This window comes from Haliaeetus albicilla, chromosome 23, assembly GCF_947461875.1.
Source record: "Haliaeetus albicilla chromosome 23, bHalAlb1.1, whole genome shotgun sequence".
Classification (NCBI taxonomy): Eukaryota; Metazoa; Chordata; class Aves; order Accipitriformes; family Accipitridae; genus Haliaeetus; species Haliaeetus albicilla.
The window spans coordinates 8,837,146-8,858,967 of NC_091505.1; the positions used below are offsets into that span (position 1 = coordinate 8,837,146).

The 21,822-nt window shown below is 46.8% G+C and overlaps 1 protein-coding gene across 4 annotated transcripts in view; it reads right to left on the reverse strand.

Annotated features, from left to right (window-relative positions):
* PASD1 (PAS domain containing repressor 1) overlaps positions 1 to 21,822 on the reverse strand; it is a 107,350-nt gene that overhangs the window by 38,905 nt on the left and 46,623 nt on the right. The window contains exon 1 of one of the 4 annotated variants that reach the window (XM_069811119.1): positions 13,961 to 14,262. The exons of the other annotated variants lie outside the window; for them this stretch is intronic. The gene's annotated coding sequence lies outside the window, so the exon portion shown is untranslated. Of the gene's footprint in view, positions 1 to 13,960; positions 14,263 to 21,822 lie in introns of those variants that run through there. 4 annotated transcript variants of the gene reach the window in all.

A 21,822-nucleotide genomic window follows, 5' to 3' on the forward strand; every position in this document is an offset into this window, starting at 1 on the left:
AAAGCCCTTACATTTCAAAATTTGTCTTATCCTCATTTGGCTCCGAGAATTTCAGCTGCTTTCCTTAAATGATCTGCTCACATCTGCTCTCCAGCTGAGCCGTGTTCATGCCCCACTGACCTTACCGCTGCCATCTCTGTAATCTTGCAGCTGAGAATAACCAGCAACGCACCCAGTCCCTGTAAGCATCAAGAGCCTTTCAAGAAAGAGGAGGTAGAAAAGAATCAGCCTTTCTATAACAAGGTAAAGAAGGATTTCAGAGAAAAACCATTGTTTGACTAAGGTGAGTAATGGGAGCCGCACGCCTGAAGTGCCCCGGTCCAGCTCCCTCGGGCAATGGAAAGCGGAGGTGTCAGCATCTTGCAGGATTATACTCCACAACGGCAGCTGGCAGATATTTTTCTAATAGAGAGCACAGCAGCATCGTTCACACTCATTTGATTCTATTTGCTGCTGTTCCTATTCAAACTCGGCTAATCCGATCAAGTTATTTCTTGGCCTGTGCCTTAAAGCTGAATAAGTAAACACCTTTCATAAGGTCTGAGCCCACTTGTTTCAAGTGTATGATTAAGGGCTAGACTTGAGCATTATTGTGAGAAAACTCATCTCATTACTCAGAATTTCCAAAATCACTCACAGTTGTCTTGAAGTGGCACTTTTCCACCCAGTGTTTTACTTCCTGCATTACAAATATGTAATATGTCTGCAAAGGGTCCCAAACACCAAATATACATTTGTGTTTCGGCTGCCCTAAAAACCAGCTCTTTGAGCTGAGAATAGCTCATAATGGCACCAGTTAGACACTATGATGCAAAATATTTTCTGTGGCTACCAGACCTTCTCCACAGATGTCTCCTCTTGTTTACTGTGAAGAAGACAGATGATAAATATAGTCAGCAAATGCATTTTGGACAAAGTCATGCTCACTGGTAGTATTTGCATTAAGTAACCCTAGAAGACTTATGCACCGGAGACGGTGATCCAAGTATAATTCCATCGCTGTTACACCAAGGATGGATTTGAACTATTGAAGCTTACATATTTTTTTTCAAGAAGAATTGCTGCCACTTATGTTACTGGTATTGTTAATAATATAACTGGCTTGCTTTCCTCCTTAAAACATGCCCCCCCCCCACTTCTCTTTTTCTTCTCTGAGGCACTTTTAACTTCACATCCAATATTCTCTTTTGCACTATCTTGCCCACATCACTTCTCAACTAGCTCCTCAAAAGATGCTTATTTGTTTTGAAAGCTTCAGGAATAAAAGAATATTTAAACAATTAACTGTAATCATATTCATCATTCTGCACGGTACCGCTGATATGCACTAGAAATATAATAAGAAAGCAAAACTTTCCTTCAGAAAGAAGAAAAGAGAAGATAAACACCCACAGATCTCTCTCTCTCTCTCTCATTACTTTGTTATCTTTTTTAGACTGCAAATATGTCAGTCACTAGAACACTTTCATACTAGGTCATTATTGTTACACTTATTGTGTACAAAGACCCAAGGCCTCATTCTGTCGTAGATAAGATATTCACACGCATCCTTTTTTCCCCTTGCAGTTTATTTGCATGGCTGGCTGGATAATCAGCCATAATAACAAAATATGACTCAGCACAACTGAATGTCCACTTTGCTTTAGGGATTCTCTTGGTGGTTGGGGTTTTTTTTAACTATTTAAGACCAGAAAAGATGTGTCCCTCCCAGATAATGTTCATGTAAAAAAAGATTTGCGTAAACACAGATACTTGGGGGAAAGGGAACGGATCAAACAGCAACGTTTCTGCTGTCATGCCCTCAGAGAGGCTCTGGTCTCTTGAGCCGCTCGGGCCAGTGGTGCGGAGCGCACGGTCCCCCATCGCCCGCTGCAGCACGGGCAGGCGGGGATTTCTCACCGACAACGGAGGGGAGACGTGGGACAGAGACGTGTCCCGCAAGGATGGGCATCCCTGAAATTAAGGGCATACAGGTTTTTCTGGACATCTAAATGTTGTCTATGGGTTACAGTTGCGCAAGCATGCAGAACATTTTAAAATATGCTTTATTTCACATCTGCAATGGTCCAGTACTAAGAATCCTCCCAGTATGAGCCAAAATCAAGACTCCAATACAACCAGTAAATTAAATACATGAGTCCATCTCTCTCAAAGAATAACTCCCCTCTACTAAGTAAGTTAATGGCAGCAGTGATGGATACGGCCATCGCTGAGCAATCCTGGCTGTGTAGGTGTGGCTGACAAGGACGGCGGATCAGTACCTACAGATATCTGTGGTCCCTGGTTTTCAGGAGACCAGGCCAGCTGAAAAGGCTGCAGTGTGAGATCTCATCTCACCTGGGAAAGAGCGAAAAGAGCATCGAAAAGCTTGGCCCTTCATTTAGCCAGATCCATTGGCACATGCCTCTTTTTTTAACCATCTGTGTAATTCTTGGGTGGAAATAGTGGGGTTTATTTGTGCTTTCCAGAATTAGGATAAACATGAACTTATTACCTAGGGCTTTCCTGAGTAAAGCACCTTAAACTGTATATCCATATACTAACAACGTCCATACTGTATTTAACACAACAGAATTAGGCTGGCCGAGAAAATACACATCAAAACCAGCTGATGGAAAGAATCGTACTGTAATGTACAAGCTTAAAAAACACATGGGTAAAAGGGGAGCTTGTTTCTGTGATAATCTGACTACGTAATACCACCAAGGCCAGCAAGACCCCTGACAAACATCTACGTGGTAGCATGAAGCCAGCAGCAGAAGTTAAAAATGCCCATGACCTTTAGCTGGCAGTCCCAGTTTCCTCAGAATTTCACACCGTGTTCGAGAGGCAAATATCATCTGTACTCCCAACCTCCTTCTTTCATGCACTGCTTTTGTGCGTCTTCTAAAAATCACAACCAAACTATACAATAGTTTAGCCAAAACTCAAGTAGGGAAAACATTCGATTAGGCAGAGAGAAAAGCTAACTTCTTCCTTTTTTTTCCTCTCACCAGCCCTTCTGCAAAAGGTCAGCAGTAAAATTCCTATCATCTACTTCACTGAAATTAGTGTTACACCCATCCTGATTTACCACTAAAGTTCCTTCCAATTTAATTCAGTTTTGTTTTCAACAAGTGAGAATTGCAAAACAAACAAGACATTAAAGCCGTGTCCTTAATTATTGCTTATGTATAGCCAACACTTCAGAGAGCCAGCACAGTTATCGTGGAGCAATTGCACGAGAGGGGCACAGCGCACCTAGTCCTGGCCCAACTCCCAGCCCAGGACCACGCTCACCACCAAAGCTTGGCATCGGGTGGGCAGGTGCAAAACCGAGGCAGAGGATGGACGTTTTGGTGCTCAGGCTGTCATCTTCCTAACGAAGCCGAAATTAATTGCTGTGCCATGATCACGTCCCAGTGGCAAAACCTGCGGCTTTGTGCTCATCCTGTGGACAAACGCTGCACGTTGTAAATCAGGATGAAGCTGGTCGTGTTTATTAGGGTTAAGCATGTTTGGCTCTCTTCAAAGTGAGCCCCTGGTTATGACCAGTGCTGTCACGAAAAGTAATCTGAAGTACCTAAGCTGCTTTCTTCTGCACTGAAGTTTAAATGAATAAGAAATCAAATACGGTGCCACAAAATGCCCCTCTTCAGCCTCAGAAGCTTGTTTACCATTGCTGTAGTGGCTGAATCGCTGAATGAAATATTTACAACTATTCATGCAATCAAACTCATTTTCCTTAGGAAATAACTGATTAGGTATCTCACATCTGTTCCTGACAATGATTTAAGCCTGTGCTGATCCGTATCTAGACCTGACATGAATGTTAACGCTTTGGAAACACTCATCCTTAATAGGAGGGTGACGACAGGCCACCCGGGTCTGATGGCGATTGACTGCAGTTGGGAAGTTCTGTATCTACAGGTGAAGGATGACACAACCGGCCCACAATTTTCTCTAACCTTATGACCTAGTGCTTAGGAAGCCTGGCAGGAGACAGAAATTAGAGCAGAGCTCGACGAGGAATTATCTTGAGAACTGTCTTGCTACCCCCGTCGAAAGTTTTTAATATCTCACAGATGTTTACTTCCTCTATGCAGAGCAGCAATCCTGCTCCGCTGGACTCCAGCATTGCATGTCATCCTTCCAGCAACGATTCCCCATCAGGGCTCTCTGATTGAAGCTGCTGCTGCAATTGTTGCAAGGCCGGGAGGAAAATCAACTGCTAGTAAAGCTGATTGAGATGATTCCCTAATAAAGCATGACGTTCATGTCAGGAAAGAGACAAAAATAAATTCCATATTTTTGCTCCAAAAATAGCTGGTTTACAGGTAAACAGTCAGTGCCAACGCACTGTTAGAAACAGAGAGAGAAATCCAATGTTTACTTAATCTGATTTAATTCATCCAGCAATCCTCTTTTCCACAGGAAACTTATCACAAGAACTTACAAAAAAGCGGGAAAAATAAGTGTTTACTGCAATGGCTCCAAACTCCATACTCTTCATTTCTGCACAGAGCAAGAGAGAGATCTTTGTCCCTCTCAGGTCAAATGCAAAGCTCTGCAACGTTGTGTCAAGGATGCCAATGGTGAAGGAGATGATCGGTATTACTGCTTCTTCTGGTAAGGTGCATCCTTGAGATAACAGTGCTGCTTAAGTTCTGACAAGAGCAACTAGGTCAGAAGAAAACTCTTGGCAACACCTACAATCACTGCAAATTTTACTTCAAGGTTAAGGAACCAAATAAAAACAACTGAAGAAAATGAACATTTGCCTGCAAAGGACCTTGTAGAGCTGTAAATCAAATATAAATGAAGTCTACAGAAGTGTCTGAACAGTAATCTCTGGAACAGTCAGGAATGCCTCATAAAAGTAGATTTCAAACACAATCCAAAGAAGATTAAACTGACAATTCATCTCTCTTAGGACTTCTATACATCATAAATAGGCATTATGCCTTCTATGTAAAGCAGCTCATTATCTGATTTATTCACCGGTATCTCTTCTTATTCAAACAATTCAAACTGGACTGTATTAGAAAATCCCAGAATAGTTTCCTCGCCACTGCAGCTTTTGAAGTAAGATGATGATTTATATTTATAAAATTTTACCTACCGTGCAATCAAATTCACGTTAATACACTATCTCTAAGGACAATTTTTAAGAAAGATGCTATTCCAGCTGGATCACTTATTAGTATTCATCTGCTTTCCTTCAAAAAAAAAATCAAAACACAGAAGTTCTTCTTCTTTGCGTTAGTCTTTTTTCCATCCCTCAAGTGAAAACAGAGATTCTACTCTAGTCACAACAGCCTACTAACAACAAACTAAGCAGTCTAACGCTCTAGATCTTGATAGCTCTATTAGTTGCCTTTTTAACTATGAACATAGCCAAGATAAGGAATTCAGCTCCAGATTCCAGACATGTGCCCTGGATAAGACGAAGTTCTGATTCAGCCTCATTTCTTTTTTCCAAATGGTTTAGGGCCAACTTTAGTCCATTGCATTTATTCTTCTCCCATTTTAGGCAGTGGATCTTTGCCCTATCCAGACAGTATACCAGGACTGTTGCAGAATCATATACACTCTCCTGCTCTAACAACGTTCTTCTGGGACCCTCTCCTTCCAAACTCTGAATTATTTCCAGAAAGTAGAAAAACGGAGTGGTAGACAATTTTCCCATGTAACAAAATTTTTAGCAAGGGTTCCCAAGTTGCGCAAATTTCCCCAAATAACAGACTTCTGCTCTGGGCTCGGTGAGACACAGATACCAGGAGGTCTTGTAGTTGAAGAGCTAAGTCCCAAGAGATGTGAAGGTGCCCCAGATAAGAAAGTGATTTAGCTTCACAGAAGTCCGTGCTCCAGCAGAATGAACAATGAGAATTGTCTGTCCCAGGACTGGCACCCAAGGACCAATGTATACTCCCTCTGCAATTACACAACTCCACATCACCACTGCCATGTGGGAGGCTAACCCCGGAGCTTATGATGGGAAGAAAATAAAGCAACTCACTTTTTCTATGTTGACACATTGTCTTCACTAATGACAAGGCTGAGTCCTCTGCAATAAGCAAGATTAAATAGAAAATGTAGGTGTTAAGATTAGCATCAAGAGTTTATTAATGCTTCCTGCTCTGACCCTTCCATTAAAAGCCTGCCCCAAAATGAAGCCATTCCAATTATTCCATTTGAGAGAAAAAGCAAACCATTGATATTCATCTTTAATATACACACCAGGAGCGGAGTCAACCAAAGTCCCGCCTTTTTGCCGCACATGACTCACTTGACACACACACTTAATACAACACTTCATAAAACTTGATCGGAAACAGTTTGATCAGAGTGAATATTTTTAGTTTACTGTAAATCGTGCCAGTGTACATTGCACTCAAAGACAGGACAAACAGGTTTATGGCCAAACTTCCTCAGCAAGGGGCGTAACCCTCCCCAGCTATTACAGCCTCTCTAATTGCTGTGTTTGCTGCGGCAAGCCAACAGTGGACCAAACACACAGCATCCTCCTCTATGCATAAAAACCTACTTGCAGTTTGCGCAGCAAAGCCTTAAACGGCCTAACCGCAGGGGCTGACTCCCAAGGACATTTATTTTTCTCTTCGGCTGATACTCCGGGAGAGGTCCTCACCGCACAGAAGCTGATGGAAGTTCAACCTTTGCCTTCATCAGGGCAAAGGGTTCATCTCATCCCCTTCAGATAAAGCCTCTGCATTTGCTTGAGAATCTTTCGATAACGCTGCCACGTCTATGCAAAATAATTAATGGCAACGGGAGCTATTAGCAGCTCATCTATTGTTCATTTGTTTCTCCAAAAAATGGTTTACTTCCTATGTTGCTTACGGTCAAAACTTTACTGTCCTGAAGCAATGTGCCGCACTGTGCTGTGAGTTAAAACAAGATTAAAGTAGGCTGAGGCCAGAAGAGAACAAACCAAGCTTATTAATTTCTTTTAAGCATGTGTGTATGCGTGTGTTTGTGGGCTGAACAGGTGAAGCAAGAGAGGAGATTAGCATTTTTATGGATATGATTCCTGCCATTGCTACATACCCGAAAACCTTGCCTAAGCTTGGGCAGTTTGTAAACAAGAATAAACACACCTATGACTATCTTTGCGTTTATCTGTTAGTCAATCAATTAATCAATCTGCCTATAGCTGGCATTCAACGAAGCACCTCACACTGACTTACCCATCACCTGGGGGCGAGGGGGAACGCTGAGGTTGGCAGAGACCCACCGTACGCGTCTGCCGAGCCGTGACACCGCCGTCGGGAACCGAGGGGCTTGCCCAAATCCCTGCCCAGAGCCAGGGCGCAGGGAGCGGCGCAGGTGGCAACCGCAGGTGGCAACCGCAGGTACAAGGCAGCTAGCCGGGGTACGCCGCGCTCCTATTTCACGCGACAGGTCCTTGAGAAGCAGCCCTGGAGGACCGAGATCCCCGCGAGCCGACGGAGGGTGACGCTCAGGGAAGACCGAGCCCTTCGCTCTCCCTGCCTGCTCGGGACCCCTGGGGTGCTAGGGACCCAGTCGGAGGGTGGCACAGCTGTCCCCAGCCCACCCGCTCCGCAAAGTCAGGTAGCACTCGCCTTCCCGGCCGTTGTCAGCCAGTGTCGCCTCTTCAATCACAGCCAGAACACGCGCATCACCGGCAAACCACCCTACGCTCATCGTCCACCACCATCAACGGGAGGCCGTTTCCAACTGCTCACCCGTGCAACCGTTTCTGCGCGTGTGTGTTATCAGCCCTCCAAAGTTAGGGCTCCACGGTCTTGCTCTGCCTCCCTCCCTCCCTCCTAAGGGAAGATATATTTTACAGTCTTCTCTGTGACAGTGTTTAGCGAGCCTCTTGGTTGCCATAGTGTTATGCACTAAAGAAATGTCGACAAATTAATCAATTGTACAATTGTGTTTGCCTAAGAATACAAGTCACAGTCAGATGATTCAACACATTTCAACAGCTCCGTGGAGTTTGGTTAACACACTTCCTCTTCTACCATCTCAATATTATCCTCGTCTGCACTGTCATTTCTCCATATTTCAATTTCTCTTTACAGGCAGTTTAGCAGGTATGTGATCTCTGCTTCAGGCTACGTCAAGCTGTTTTCCTTCTTGCTTGCCTGCTTGCTTTCTGTCATTTTTTTTTTTCTTTACTTTTCTCTTTCTTGTAATAAGATGCACATTATACATTCAACTTTCCTATAACAGAACGGTATTTTTTAAATTACTAATCCATCGCTGATGGTCAGCAATTGCTTCTGTCTTCTAGAGGTTATCCTGCACAATTTAAAGAATTTTGCTCCGATCAGTACAAAAGCAGAGCTGATTTTAAGTCCAGCTTTGCAACTTATTTTAGGAATATCAGGTAGAAAGGGAACACCAACCCCAGCACTCCAGTCTGGGAAAACAACACTACTAATGGCTACTTCACAACATCTCTTCAGCCTGCCGAGATGCACCAGGAGCCCCAGAACACATCCTCGCATCTTACAACAAAATTATGATAGACATCGGAAGCACAAAAGATTAAACTGTGTTGTGACACAGAAAAGGGCAGGTGAAGATCACTGCCAGTACTGCACGTCCTTGTATCCACACAAAGCCCATTAAACAACGCTAGCAACAGATCCCAGAAAATATACCATGAAGTACTATATGGTTACTGGCAACACAACCTGAAGGAAAAACGCCTCTCTGGCCCAAAATCTGATGAACAGGTTAAACCAGGGAGCGTGCCAGAAAAAACTGCAGGCAACTGTGCCCGTCTAATGCTACGAGGAGTCTCTGCACTGCACATTTGCAAGGTCTAGTGGTGAGAGGAAGGCAAATATGGGGGAAAAAAAGATTAAAATCTGCAGCAACAGGGAAAGTTCATTCTTGCCTTGGCTCCCAAGAAAACAGCAGAAGCCTTGATGCGTGGGGTTAATAGTGCAAACAAAACCAGGTCCATTCTCCTTTCAACCTTACATTAAAAATAGGACTATTCTGGAGACCAAAGGACAAACTCTGCAAACTTAATTTCCTATCTCCAGGAACTCTCTAATTTAATTGTATAATCTCTTTCATAAGATTATCAAGATCTATCTCAAAACTACCCTAATTGAAAAACTATTACACAACTTCAATGCTTAGGTAGCTAGAAGCTTTCTTCTAATTTCCCATCCAAATTTATTCACGACCAACTTAGACAATCTGATCTTGTGCGGATGGTATCTTTTGACTTAGTTTTTCTGCCTTCTTGCTATTTAGTCCCAACTGTGTGTAAAAAGACATATTGCAGCCTGTCCCTTCATTTGTTCAACTCGCCAAAGCTAAACAAATTACAGTCTTTAACCTCACTTCATGCAACAGACGGTCCATTTGTATAACCACATCTCCAGCCCTCCTACTACTGTAATTTAAAGTTTTCTTGACCAGTGTGTCCAGAGCTATGCAAAATCCCAATGGGCTACTCCATGAGCAACGGAAAGCTCTTGTACCGACGCTCTGTGTGATGATTTGTACAATGATAGTATCACACTTCCCTGAATCTCTCATACTATTTTCCTTTGATATCCAAGGATGTCATAGGTCTCCTTCACAGCTGTCATCTCACTGCTTGCTCGCAGGTATCTCCTGACCAGCCAGTGCATCCACATCTCTCCCTTCTGTCACGGACAGCTGACGAGCTCCTGTTTCACACTGGAAATTCTCGTTACCGGTCTCCACGCTTAAAACTTTGCATGACTTTGCACTCAACACTATTAAATGTCATTTTATTTCTATCGCTCCGATCAACAAAGTCATCTAAATTCCTTTCATATGATAATCTGATCCTCCTCCGTATTGACAAACCTCCCAACTCGGTGTCATCCCGCACGGCTCCTGGGCGCACACCCAGACCCTCCCCACAGGTCAGAGCAGCTCCAGTCAACAGGCGCAAGCCTGGTCCCCTGGGAGCAACGGCACTCCTCTCTCTCCATCCTGATGACTTTCTTTCAATACCTCTCCCCATTCAGACAACTTTATGTGCATGCAACTGTTGTGTCTTTTCCTCAGCCAGCTCCTCTTCCACCTTGCAATTCTCGTACTGAACCACCATCTTCATTTTAAGCAACGTCCTGTGGGGCATGGTATCAAATGCTTGGGTTTAGATAAATTACATTCCTGCCTTACCCCACCTAAATAACCTCTTATACAAAAAAGATGTTAGATTAGTCTAGCACAATCCATCTTTGATAAAATCTTGTTGCAATTTAGCCTGCTTCCTCATTATTTCCACGTCTAATTATTCTTTCCGACAAAATACGTCACGAGACACTGTGTACTATTGCATTCAAACCAGCAGGCCTATAGTTCCCTACGTTGCTTTTTTATTTTTTTGACTGTATAGGGACTCCGTGTACAGGACGCAAATGCTTCCCCTCTTACGCAGCTGAAGAGCCATGGGACAGCCTGGCTGCAAGCCATGGAAGCCTTGTGCCACTGCTGTCAGTATTCCAGGACTGGGATTATTGGCACTGCTTCATCTGTCTCACCAAGATATTTAAGTTTTGCTTATTTTCTTGGGTTTTTTTGGTTTTTTTAACTTTGCTATGAATAGCTTTCAGTCTCCTGCAGATTTGTTAGTAATTACACTCTGTTCCAGATTCTACAGAAGGTTCTGCTTTCATGAGAAAGTTGTGTCATTATTTAGAGACATCAGTTCTCCTTTCAGTTTAGGCATGGCTAATTTCGATTCTGTGTAAATTGACTAAGTGCAGGTTTTGGCTGAACCCAAATAAGTTCATTCGAACCAAAATAAGAATGTCCTTATGTGAGGTCACATCAGGTTAATCAAATCACTTTAAAAAACAGACTTAAATTAAATTGGTGTAATCTCCCCATGTAGACAAGGCCAAAGCCAATAATGGAATATGAAGTAGGTCAAAGTCTCTCATTAACTGTACGCACACCTCTGCGGTTTGACTGAATCTGGTGCTTCTGAGGCCGAGCAGATGTGCGGCCAACAAGCCCAGCTGCGTACAAAGTGCTTGTCGAGGCCTCACCACCACCTCGTGTAAAACCGGGGCTCAAGTGAGACCGGAGTAAGAAAAAAGAGGCTTTTATAGGGCTCCTGCACAGGGGTACCATTCGCTCGGCACACAGGCCGCAGGGCAAGAAGCGGCGCTGTGCTACAAAGCCCCGCGTGCGCCAAAAGCGGCGGCGAAGTAAGGAAAAAAAGAGAAACGGCCTCAGCCTGGGCAGCAGAACGGGACAGACACGGCAGAGCTGCAGCCGGGACGACGTGGGGCACATCGAGCAGAGCGTGGCCTTAGGAGAACAGAGATTCGCGTGAAAGAAGGGTGTCATCCAAGCCGTAACAAATAAATACAGGTTTTGTACCTGCCTGACTTCCTTAACAGAGATTTGGAACTGAAGCGATACAGAGGTGTATCATTTTCATAATACCAGCAAAGACCGGTCCATCCTATTTTGGGTTTTATAGGTTTTACTATCTTGGTTAAAGCCATATTACTCCATATTAATCCGTAACTGTTCCAGCACAAGCCTGGATTCAGTTGTTCTGGTATAGGCACATAGCTTATTCCCCCAGTCTTGAAAGAATGAGCTATGTTGGCATCAAAACCTTTCTACCATTACATGTGAATCTTGGGAGATTGCGTAATTTAAGGCAAAACAATGCAACTTCTGTGCGTAGACAAGCCCTAGCTCCAAACTGTAAAGACATCCTACCAATTTTTTGATACTACTAATGAGCAGAAGTTGGATTCGACATCGGTATCTCTGAAATGTAACGCTGCTTCCAACACCATGAGACTTTAATTATGAACTACTCATTTGCTAATTTTCATTTTTAACCCTGAGCTATTTTTGAGTACTTGATGGGTGTCTTAAACCAGGGAAATAATTTAATACAGACATAGTCTGAGTGGCTAAAACCCAGGAACCATCACATACCTGACTGCCAAATTTCATGGAAGTTTGCAGTTTATCAAAAAAATTTCAAACTAATTTTACTTTTTCCTCTAGATCAAGTAACTCTAACCCACAGCTCTCAACGAACAGAATAATTGAGCAGTAAGCAACCGCTCCTAAAGCCATTTGCATTTTTTCTATTACATCTTCCAGAAAAATTCTAAAGAATCAGTAGTAAGCACTAGCCCAAGAGATACAGATGCCTCCCTTCCACGCAAACTTCCACTTTTGGCTTAACCCCTGAGCCTCCTCTCCTCATTAGTGCTCACTGCACTTGTCAGAACTTCGTCAGCCAGAGCCCCGTGTGCTGTCCTTACGGCACATCAGTGCACAGGGTGCTCTGTTCCTCCGCGATGCATCACTGACCCACTGGTTTACTCCGATCAGCGCATTACAGGAAAATTATCTTTTTTTGTTTAAATACAGTTTCTAGAAAACTAAAAATCCAAATGTACTTTTCTGCCTGGGTAACTATGGTGAGGCACTGCAGCCGAGGAAGTTTATAAAAATTACACAAATGCCTAACCAAAACGGCACATGTCGGAGTATGTGTGGTACAAGGGGTTCAGACCGCATACTCCTGAAATTATCTGCTGCTTCACACAGCACTTGTAGGACCTGCGAGGACTGTACAGCCTTCGTATCAAAACCACAAAGAGCTGCCTCTTTAAGGCAAGTTCCCATTTCCAGGACTAGGGATTAGCGAGCAGCGATCCAGCAAAATGAGGACAGGGGAGCACCGCCATTCTGCCTAAAAATGAAGCGACTCCTGACATTTTCCCATCTATACACCAGAACGCCTCATCCTGTTAGCTAAATCAGCACCGCCGCTTTCACCGCACGCGACAAAATAAACTTAGGCTAATAAATAACCCTGCCTTTTTATGCAACGCTATGCTGCACCCTCGCAGGCGGGCAAAGCATGGGACATTTTAACAGCTTTGGGTTCAGGTACGTTATCTCCAGGGCTGCTCCCCTGCTGAAGAAGGCAACTTCGTTCAGGGATCGGGGCTAGTTGGCACTTGGGTGCCGGTTCTGCCCCAAAAAGGGACCGCTGTGCTGGACTTCTCCAAAACCCACCAAGGAAGGAACCTGCTCCACGGACGGCTCAGGAGCCTCCTGCCTTCGGGGACGGTGGCATTTGACAAAGGACAAGCGCTCTCTAAAGTGCCCGTGACACCTCGTTTATGAATCACGCAGGGCTCAGCTTTGGACTGTGCTCCCAGTACAAGCTACCCGGAGCCACCGGTTCGCAATTTCTGCCTTTAAGGAGCGAGGCTCGGAGCTGTCATTCACAAATCCCCAGCTGAAACACGCGAGGGACTTTCAAAGCCTTCCTAATTCCCCGCTTATAATGTAAACAGTCTGTAAAATCAAATGGGAGGAGTAACTTTTCAACCTGGATTTTCGATGGTATCCTTAGGCGCAAGGCTCGCTCCGGAGGCTTCATCCCCCCCCGTGTTTTTCAGCCAAACGCATCCCCGCAGCGACAGAACTTCAAGGCAGAACGCGAAAACTGCCATCAGGCCCGTTTTTAGCCTCCAGCGAACCGGTGTCCCCCCCCCCCCGGGCACCCCGCAGCTCTCCGCTCCCCTGCCCGGTCCCGGGGCTCGGCGGGCACCGGCGGAGCGGCGGGGGGGGGAGCGGGGTGCCCGGCCGCCTGTCACGGATGCTCCGGCATCCCCGCCCGGGAGCTGCGGCACCCGGAGACCCTTCCTCACCTCGACGACGGAGACCCCACCGAGCAACCTGCGCTGCACTCCGGTGCCCGTCCTGCCGATACACCGATTTTTTAAATATTTTTTTTTTTTTTTTGGGGGGGGGGATCAAACGACTTAAGTTGCGGCTGTAAATTTTCCTCTCCGAAACTTAACCGGGACCGTCCCGGAGGTGTTGGACGAGGGCAGGGCGAAGCAGCGGGGGCTCTCCCCGGGACACCCCCCCCCCCCGTCCTTCCCCGTCCCCCCGCACCCCCGCACCCCACCGGGGCCCGCAGGGACGTACGTACCGTCTAGGAGGACGCGCGTCCCGGAGCCGCTCTCAGTGCCATGCCCAGCCCCGGCTCGGTTCCCCCCCGGTACCAGGGGTTACCGCCCGCCCGGGGGTCCCGCTGCCGGGAGGAGACATGGCATGAGGGCGGGCAGGGCGGTAACGGAAGGGGGGTGGGCGTAAGGTTGGGGTGCGGGCTACCGGCGGGCTGCGGCGGGACTTGTGAAACTCGCCTAGCTGCGGCGGCCCGGTTGTGTAACGCGGCGGCGGGCTGAGCCCGTCCTCCCGGCACTGCACAGGCGCGCTGCTCCTCCTCCTCCTCCTCCTCCTCCTCCTCCTCCACCCCCCCTCCCGTCCCCTCCTCCGCCGCCACCGGCAGCGGCGGGCCGGCGGCAACCCCCCGCGCGCGCCGACGGCGGGCCCGCCCGCATGCTTTTTCCCGGCCCCGCCCCCCGAGCGGCGCTGTGAGGCGAGGCGGGAGCCCCGGCACCGCGGCGGGAGGGGGGGGGAATAGGCGGGAGCGGGGCGCGGAGCGGAGCGGAGCCCCGGCCGGGGCAGGGCAGGTCGAGCCGGCGGAAAGTAGGTCACCGCCGTCGCTTCGCGCCGTACCGGCACCGGCTTGGTGGGCTCGACTCGCCCCGGCCGTTCTTCCGCTCTCGCCGCGGTGCCCCGCGGAGGGGAGCGAGGCACGGCCCGGCAGGCAGCAGGCCCCGGCAGGCAGCAGGCCCCGGCGAGGCCGCCCCGGCGGGTCCCCCACAGGCCGGCCGCTTTCCCCGTGAGGCGTTCGGCACCGATTCCGTGCCCGGCACGAGCCGCGCTTTGGCGGGATTAGTCATCCCGTACCATGAGTCACCGGGATAACACTTGCGCCTTCCTTCCTCGTACGACCCCTTTTCTTTTTTTTTTCTTTTTTTTTTTTTTTCTTTCTTCCTCCCCCGTAATTATTCTCCCTCTTCCCGGGGACGGTGGGTTGCTTCTTCCCCCCCTTCCCGCGACAACAACCGTGCCCAGCTCCGGGCGAGGAGCCGGAGCCGGGAGGCAGCGGGTAGAACCGGAGAGCCGGGGCCGCTTCTCCCGTGTTCCACTAGCCAATGCTGACGGCCGGGGATCACCCGATTTGGACTTCTCTTGCTTCTGGAAGGAGTAGGTACCGAAAGCTGTGGCACCGGGGCTGGTCTATAGCCTCCTCCTCTGCCCTCTCAAGGTCCTGCCGGGAGGGGATCACCGCTCGAAGTGCTGCAGCCGGAGACGCGGAGCGTGTTGTGCCCCGGTTGGGGTGACCTGGGGGAACGCGGGGCTGGGGGCACCGCTTGGGTCCCTGACCCGGGGTGCTGCGAGTAGCTGCACCGTGTAACCCCCTTTCCAAAACTGGAACCAACAAGTTCTGACCCAGGGTGCTGCAAGTAGCCACACCATGTAACCCCCCTTCCAAAACTGGAACTAACAAGTTAGATTTTTCTGGTGGGTATTTTTGGGTGGGGGTCGGTTCTCCCCCCCCTCCCCCCCTTCAACTCCTCTTGGAAAGCTGCTCCCCAGCCTGCGCAATGCTGGGAGATCTGCTCCTTCTCGGAGTGCATTCCTGCCCAGTCGCCCTTTCCCACAACTGGCATACCTGACCCCTGGCTTTCTTTGCTCAGCCAAAATTCCTGTTCCTCTCCCAGCCCTCGCTCTGCCAGAGGAAGGGGGCAGGTGGGCAGCCTGCCTGCATGGCCCCGTCCCCCACAAGTGCCAGTGCCCCAAAGCACAGCATGGGGGACAAAAGCAGAACCAAAAAGGGGACAGCGGACAAAAAGGCTTTGCTATGAAGTTTTTAATATAAACCTGATGCCACTGAGAAAGGGAAGTGACATGGTTACAGCAATAAACCTCAGGAACATCAGCTATTATTGAGGAAGACAAGAGAAAGGGCACCTTTGCATGCAGTTAATATTTCTTATTTTCTTTCTTATCGGAGGCAAAGCAAACAGCGTGGTTGTTCTGACTGCCACAAGTGGCAGATCTCATTTTCCCATTTAGTGTGGGGTTTTGAGGCACACAGCCTCGTCACTCAAAACACAGCAACCCTTCCCTCGTTCACATGGGAAAAATCTTTCTTGCCCTCTCTCAGGCAAGGTACAAACAGGTATCAAATGCAACATTTCTCTCCTTTTTTACTTGAGTTAAAGTGTGTCTCTGCAGCCTGCAGTGCAGCCCTGTCACCCGAGTGACAGTCACTAGGAGGATGCCATTGCCCGCGTCTGTGGGCATGCGGGGTACACATTTGGGGAATTAGATCAGGAATAAAGAGAATACCACACTCTGCAACTGAGGCACTTCAGATTAAGCACTCACAGATGGATGCTGTGGGCAGCGCAGGCAGGATGTGGCCCCAGAGGGGCTGAGCTGGGGCTGGGGCAGGTTTCCCCTGGCGGCACCAAGTGCCACAGTCTTTGTCCCGGGTTGTGTCTGCACCTGGGACGCTTCCACGACCACCCCCATCCCACGAGCCTGGCAGGCACAGCAAACAACTTCAATACTCTCTTCTAATAAAGCAACACACTCAGAAATACCGCTTTACACGTTAATTGCAATAACATGATTTTCCAGCCAGAAATCGTGTTTTATTTGAAGTGTTTCAACCAATTCCCCTGCAGCTCCTGGCAGGTACAGACAGCAGACTGAGTGAACGCAGGGGCCACTGCTCCTATAGCAATGCTGAAAGAAGTTTTCATGTCGATGACTTTAATTATCTCATTTAGAGGAACACACTTGCCACTAAGATCCTTCCAAAAGTTGAAAAAGAACAGGGACACAGGCATTTGTGACATGACAAAATTCACCCACTGGTCAGCAAGCTGCGGCATTGGGCAGCTTTGGCTGTACTCTGCAACAGTTGGCATAGCCTCAGATTTGTTTATATTATTAGTTTTTAACAATGCTGTGTTGCAAAGACGTGCCAGCAGCAATAAAACCAAGAGAGAACTGGTTTTGGCTGGAAAATAAGAAGAGCAAAGCATATATCTATCTATCTCTCCATCTCTATCTCTCCATCTCCATCTCTATCTCTATCTCTATCTATATCTATATCTAAACCAGCCTGTCCCTGCTGCACTCACCCAGCCAACTGGAGAATCCTGCAGCCTGGCAGGCACCATTAAGGAATAACATAATTAAACGAAGAAATAGAGGGATAGCTTGAGCTGTATTTTGCAAAATCACACTCCCATGCACAGTCTTTCATCCGGAGCAAAGGGTTGTCCAAACTAGCCTTTAAATTACATACTGCAAAAATTCATAGCCAGGAAATGTTTGCGTTGTGCAGTGCTAAGTCGAGAACAAGCACCGGTACAGGATCAGGCACCTCAGCCTCGTCTCACTCCGGAGTATGCCCAGAAATTCAACATGATGTTCAAGCAGTAACCATGAGGCTTGGGAGAATGCAAACCAAAAGGAAAAAGAATAGTGACAGCAAATTGGAAAAAATACCCTTGCCTTGATCCGAAGAGGCTGGTTCTGTGTAGGTTTTGCTGTGACTCCGGGATGCAGCAGTGAACGGAGAGTTGAAGCGGTGAAGCCCACCCAGCGCCCGCCATGGGACCGTGCGTGCGAGGCCGGCGGGAGCCCAGTTCCCAGCGCTGCCCAAGGCAGGGACACGGCGCTAATTGTGTCAGTGCTATTGCACAACACTGTTGCCTTGACACCGTGTCATGTAAAGATTTTAAACTGCCTCTTTATTAGTCATCCTCTATTCATTTTAATTGTACCTGATAAACAGGGCCATTTCACCTTTGTGTTCTAGTGTACGCACTTATCTTGCATATTTATATCACCCAAGAGACTTTCAGTCTTTTACTGTAGCGTTGGTAGGAATGCAGAGGAATGAGCAGGCACTGCCGTCACAGCCTGCTGGCGTTCTCGTGCATTTGCTTCCTACTTTTTCAGACCTCTGCTCTCCCAGTGTGGGGATCTCCACAGGTCCTTGATCCTGGCACCAAAAATGTTCAGGCAGAGGCTTAGGTTAATGCATGGGAACCAGTAAGAAGGGATAGGCTGAGTGAAACATGCACTTAATTTTTTTTCAGGATCAAGTGCTGTAGGTGTGTGCTTAACACCACAGGACTCACTTTGATCTTCTCCGAGAACAGAATTTTCTGTGGATTAAATTCTCGCCTCTGAATTATGGTATTGGTTATTTAACAAAATCAAAGTTGGGAGATGAATAAATAATTATTGGATTTAATGTAAAGAATATAGTTGAAGTTTCTGGAATATTTTAGTCACATTTACTTGCAACATAAAAACATACTGCCCAAGAGCTTACCTATGTGAAACTGTCCCTGCAACTCCTTATCTATCCTTATGTTTGTGAATTCTAAAGTTTCACTGAAAACTCCTGGAAATAGCAGTGCATTTTCCTTTCTGTGGTACTGTGACCTTCTCCTCATCCCAAACATCCCCTATGCTTGCGGTGGGGAGAAGGAAGTGTGTTTTGGCCAGGCACAACTCTGCCCCTGGTAAGAGAACCCCAGTCAGGCTTTGCTGCAGCTTCTCCAGCACCTCGAAGTACTGCTGGCGTTGCTGCTGCACTGCGGGGACTGTTTGCTTAGAGCTCACGTCTCTGCTTCAAGCAACACCCTACAGTTATTAGAGTCCTTCTCCCTCTGGAGATGCATCTGGTCTCTGGGCTTGTATAGTTTCACCTTCATTTTCCCCTTTTAAAAAGACTCAAACGTAAAATTCAGGTTTGCACCACAATCATGTGAGAAGATGGGTAAAATCCCATTCTCATTTAAGTTCAGAAAAAGGAACGGAAACTCCATTAAAGGCAGAGCAAAAACCACATTTACTCCAGTGTGAACAGGATTTCCCCCTTAGCATAAAACCTTGCATCCCTGTGGGCTGGAAGGAGCTACTTGCTGTCCCACCCAGCATCTTCGAGCGCCACTTTGAATCTTTATGCAACTGCTTGAACGGATTGGGAATATAAATGAGTTAATCAGCATTTAGGGCAAAATTCCACCTAAGCTTTTGAGAACCAATTGGAATATTTTCATTTCCATCATCCAGCACCTTATTTTGTAGAAAATGATTTAAGATGGTTCTTGTAGAGGCAAGATTGATATCCAAAATCTTGTGTATCTAAGGCCCTGTATTTCCTTGTGCTGGAGTAATAGCACAGCCAGATAAATGGATTTCTTTTTGAAAAGCTGAGAGTTGCCCAAGTCAGAGATCTGGCCAGGAAAAAGTGTAAAAGAATACTTCTAATGTGGCTGATCATACTTGCAACAATAATTATTATTTTTGCAAAGGAAAAAGTGTTCTCTCTTAATTGCAGTAAAATATTCTCTGATAAGTATTTTTGTGATCTGTTATTCTGCCTAACTCGAAGTGGGGAAAAAAACTTGCACAAACAAGAACATGGCTACCTTCCTCTGCCTGTATCCTTCCATGAGAGCATACACTGAATCTAAAGCTCTTTGACCACATTTTAGCTTGATCCCATAGGGTAATGTACCTATGAATTAGTTTTCTTTGATGCTGGGTTCATATCTTCTAGAGGCTGTGCTGAAGACAAATTCAGCCTGCTGCATTTAAATATGGGTTAAGTGGGCACAGGCAGTAATCGCCTCTGATTAGTATAATCAGCTACTGAGGGGCCTCATGAACAGAGACATAAAATAGAAACTTAATGATAATTATGTTAAAGGCCCAAATCCCTCTGAATTCAGCAGTCAGAGGACAAATGGGCAGAGGGAGCACTGAGCAATGGCAACAGCTATAGTAGTGTCACCCATGGATGAAGCATCGAGGAAGAACGGGCAAGTCAGTGCAGAATTACTGTCCATCATCTGCAAGTGCTTCCTTCCTAATAAATCATAGTTGTCGCTAATTAGCACATTAAATCCACATTGATAAACAAGGATATTTCCTATTAATACTTCTGCTGATGCTAAGCTGTATTCATACAAGGTGGTAACACTTTAAAGCTTCCCTCTGGTATTTGCCCGTTCTTAGTTACTTGATCCCACGCACAGCGGTTGGGAATTCTGCAGGTCAACTATTCCTTGCACTGCTAAGTTTCCACTTCTCCTCTCTGGCCTTTACGCAGAGCAAATGCAACGTTAACAATGCCATCGGATGGAGTTTTCAGCATCATGGGTGAGAGCAGCAACATCTGGCTCCAAGACAAGAAGCAATGTGCTCCTGGCCAAACATGGCAGAGGGAAAGCTGTCCTTGGCCCCTGATCTTCCTCCTACAACCCAGGGTCTGACCACATCCCCGAGTTGCACATGTGGGTGACAAAGGACCATGTGTTGGGAGGGTCTGGCAGGCTGTGTTGGGACAGGAGCTGCCTCCATCCATACCTTGCCGCCTGTCTCCCAGCAGCTGACGTTCACCTCTTTTACTCTGCCTGGACTGGTCTGCAGCCAAAGGGCTCTCAACTACACACTAATCTCCTTTGGAAACTGGGTAACTGGGATGGAGAGCGGCATTAGGATGGCTGTGACCTGCAGGCACAAAGTACTGCAGTTCCTGCCGCCCCGCTCACCCCCTGCGCAGTCTCCCTCTGCAAAACCACATGCAACGGGGTGCTGAGAGAAGCTATTGCCTGATTTTACTGTGTAAGGAAAGTAAAATCTTCCTTTCCAAGGCAAAGTGACCAGTGTGGTCCTTTCCCAGCTCTGCAGCTTGCACAAGAAGACGTTAAAATCAAGACTACTGAAGACCATGGAAGGACCTAGTAGAAAGCAGAGAGGGTGTTTGCATTTAGAAGACAGCAGGACTGCCAGTCCTTCTACCACACCCCGATTACCAAAGACTGAAAAAACAATACGTATATATCTGCATACATATCTGATATCATGCAAGCTCATTCACCGCAAACAGTTGCATGTACTTAACCACCAAGGAAAGACCAGGCATAGTTTGACAGTCAGATTATAAATGTCAAGTGGTGGCTTCTTAAGCACAAGCTGTGCCGGTGGTTCTTCAGAAAAATTGAGCAGCCTGATTGTCTCAAGGGACCACTGACAACACAACCCAGACGCTAAAAAGGACAGGCGCCCGGAGCACAGGCCCCAGGGCACAGCTCTCCAAACACCTCCCTTAGTGGTCTTTTAGGACACACAGGAAAGAAAACGTGTGTCCTTGATCCCAAAAGTCAACAGGGTTCTTGTGTAACTTCTACTGTTTTCCTTCTGCCTTTTTTAAGAACACAGAAACCTTCTAAATAAATTCATGAATGCATAAAACAAGTGGCCTGATATTCGACAGAGATTTTACCCTGGAAGCAGGATGGACTGAAAGCATCACGTGTTGCTGATGCTGTGCTGCTGTGCTCATAGCTAAACAAAAGCAAGTGAAAACACAAGTCTGCGAGACTTTATCACTGTGTTTTACCACTAAATGATACTAAAATGTGTCAAAAAATACTCAGAACTGCGTGGGATGTTACTGCACCCTCTACTCACAGAAATGCAAGTGGTTTTTCTGGGCACAGGGGAGGTGCTGAACACCATCAATGAATTGACTATGATGTTAGATACCACTATTATGTGACAGATTTTGTCTACAAGCAGTGCTGCAAAAAGCCAGTCCTAGTAAGTGGAAACAAACCCTTGACTGGCCTGGTGAAATCACCTTCTATTATGCAGCTATAAGCAACTGATAGCATTTTTGTGTGTCTATGGAAAATGAATATGGAAGACGGTTGGAATTTCCTCATCTAAACAGGAATATCACGATCAGTTTTGGTCAGGGCTTGTGAATGAGGGGCTGGGACCTGAGAGAGGAGCTGTCTAATGAACGTGCTTGTCATGAAACTCGGGACACGTTTTGCAGAAGCAAGATGCGTGGGAAATGGATTGCATATTTTTTTCTTTGGCTAGCTTGTCTCTTTT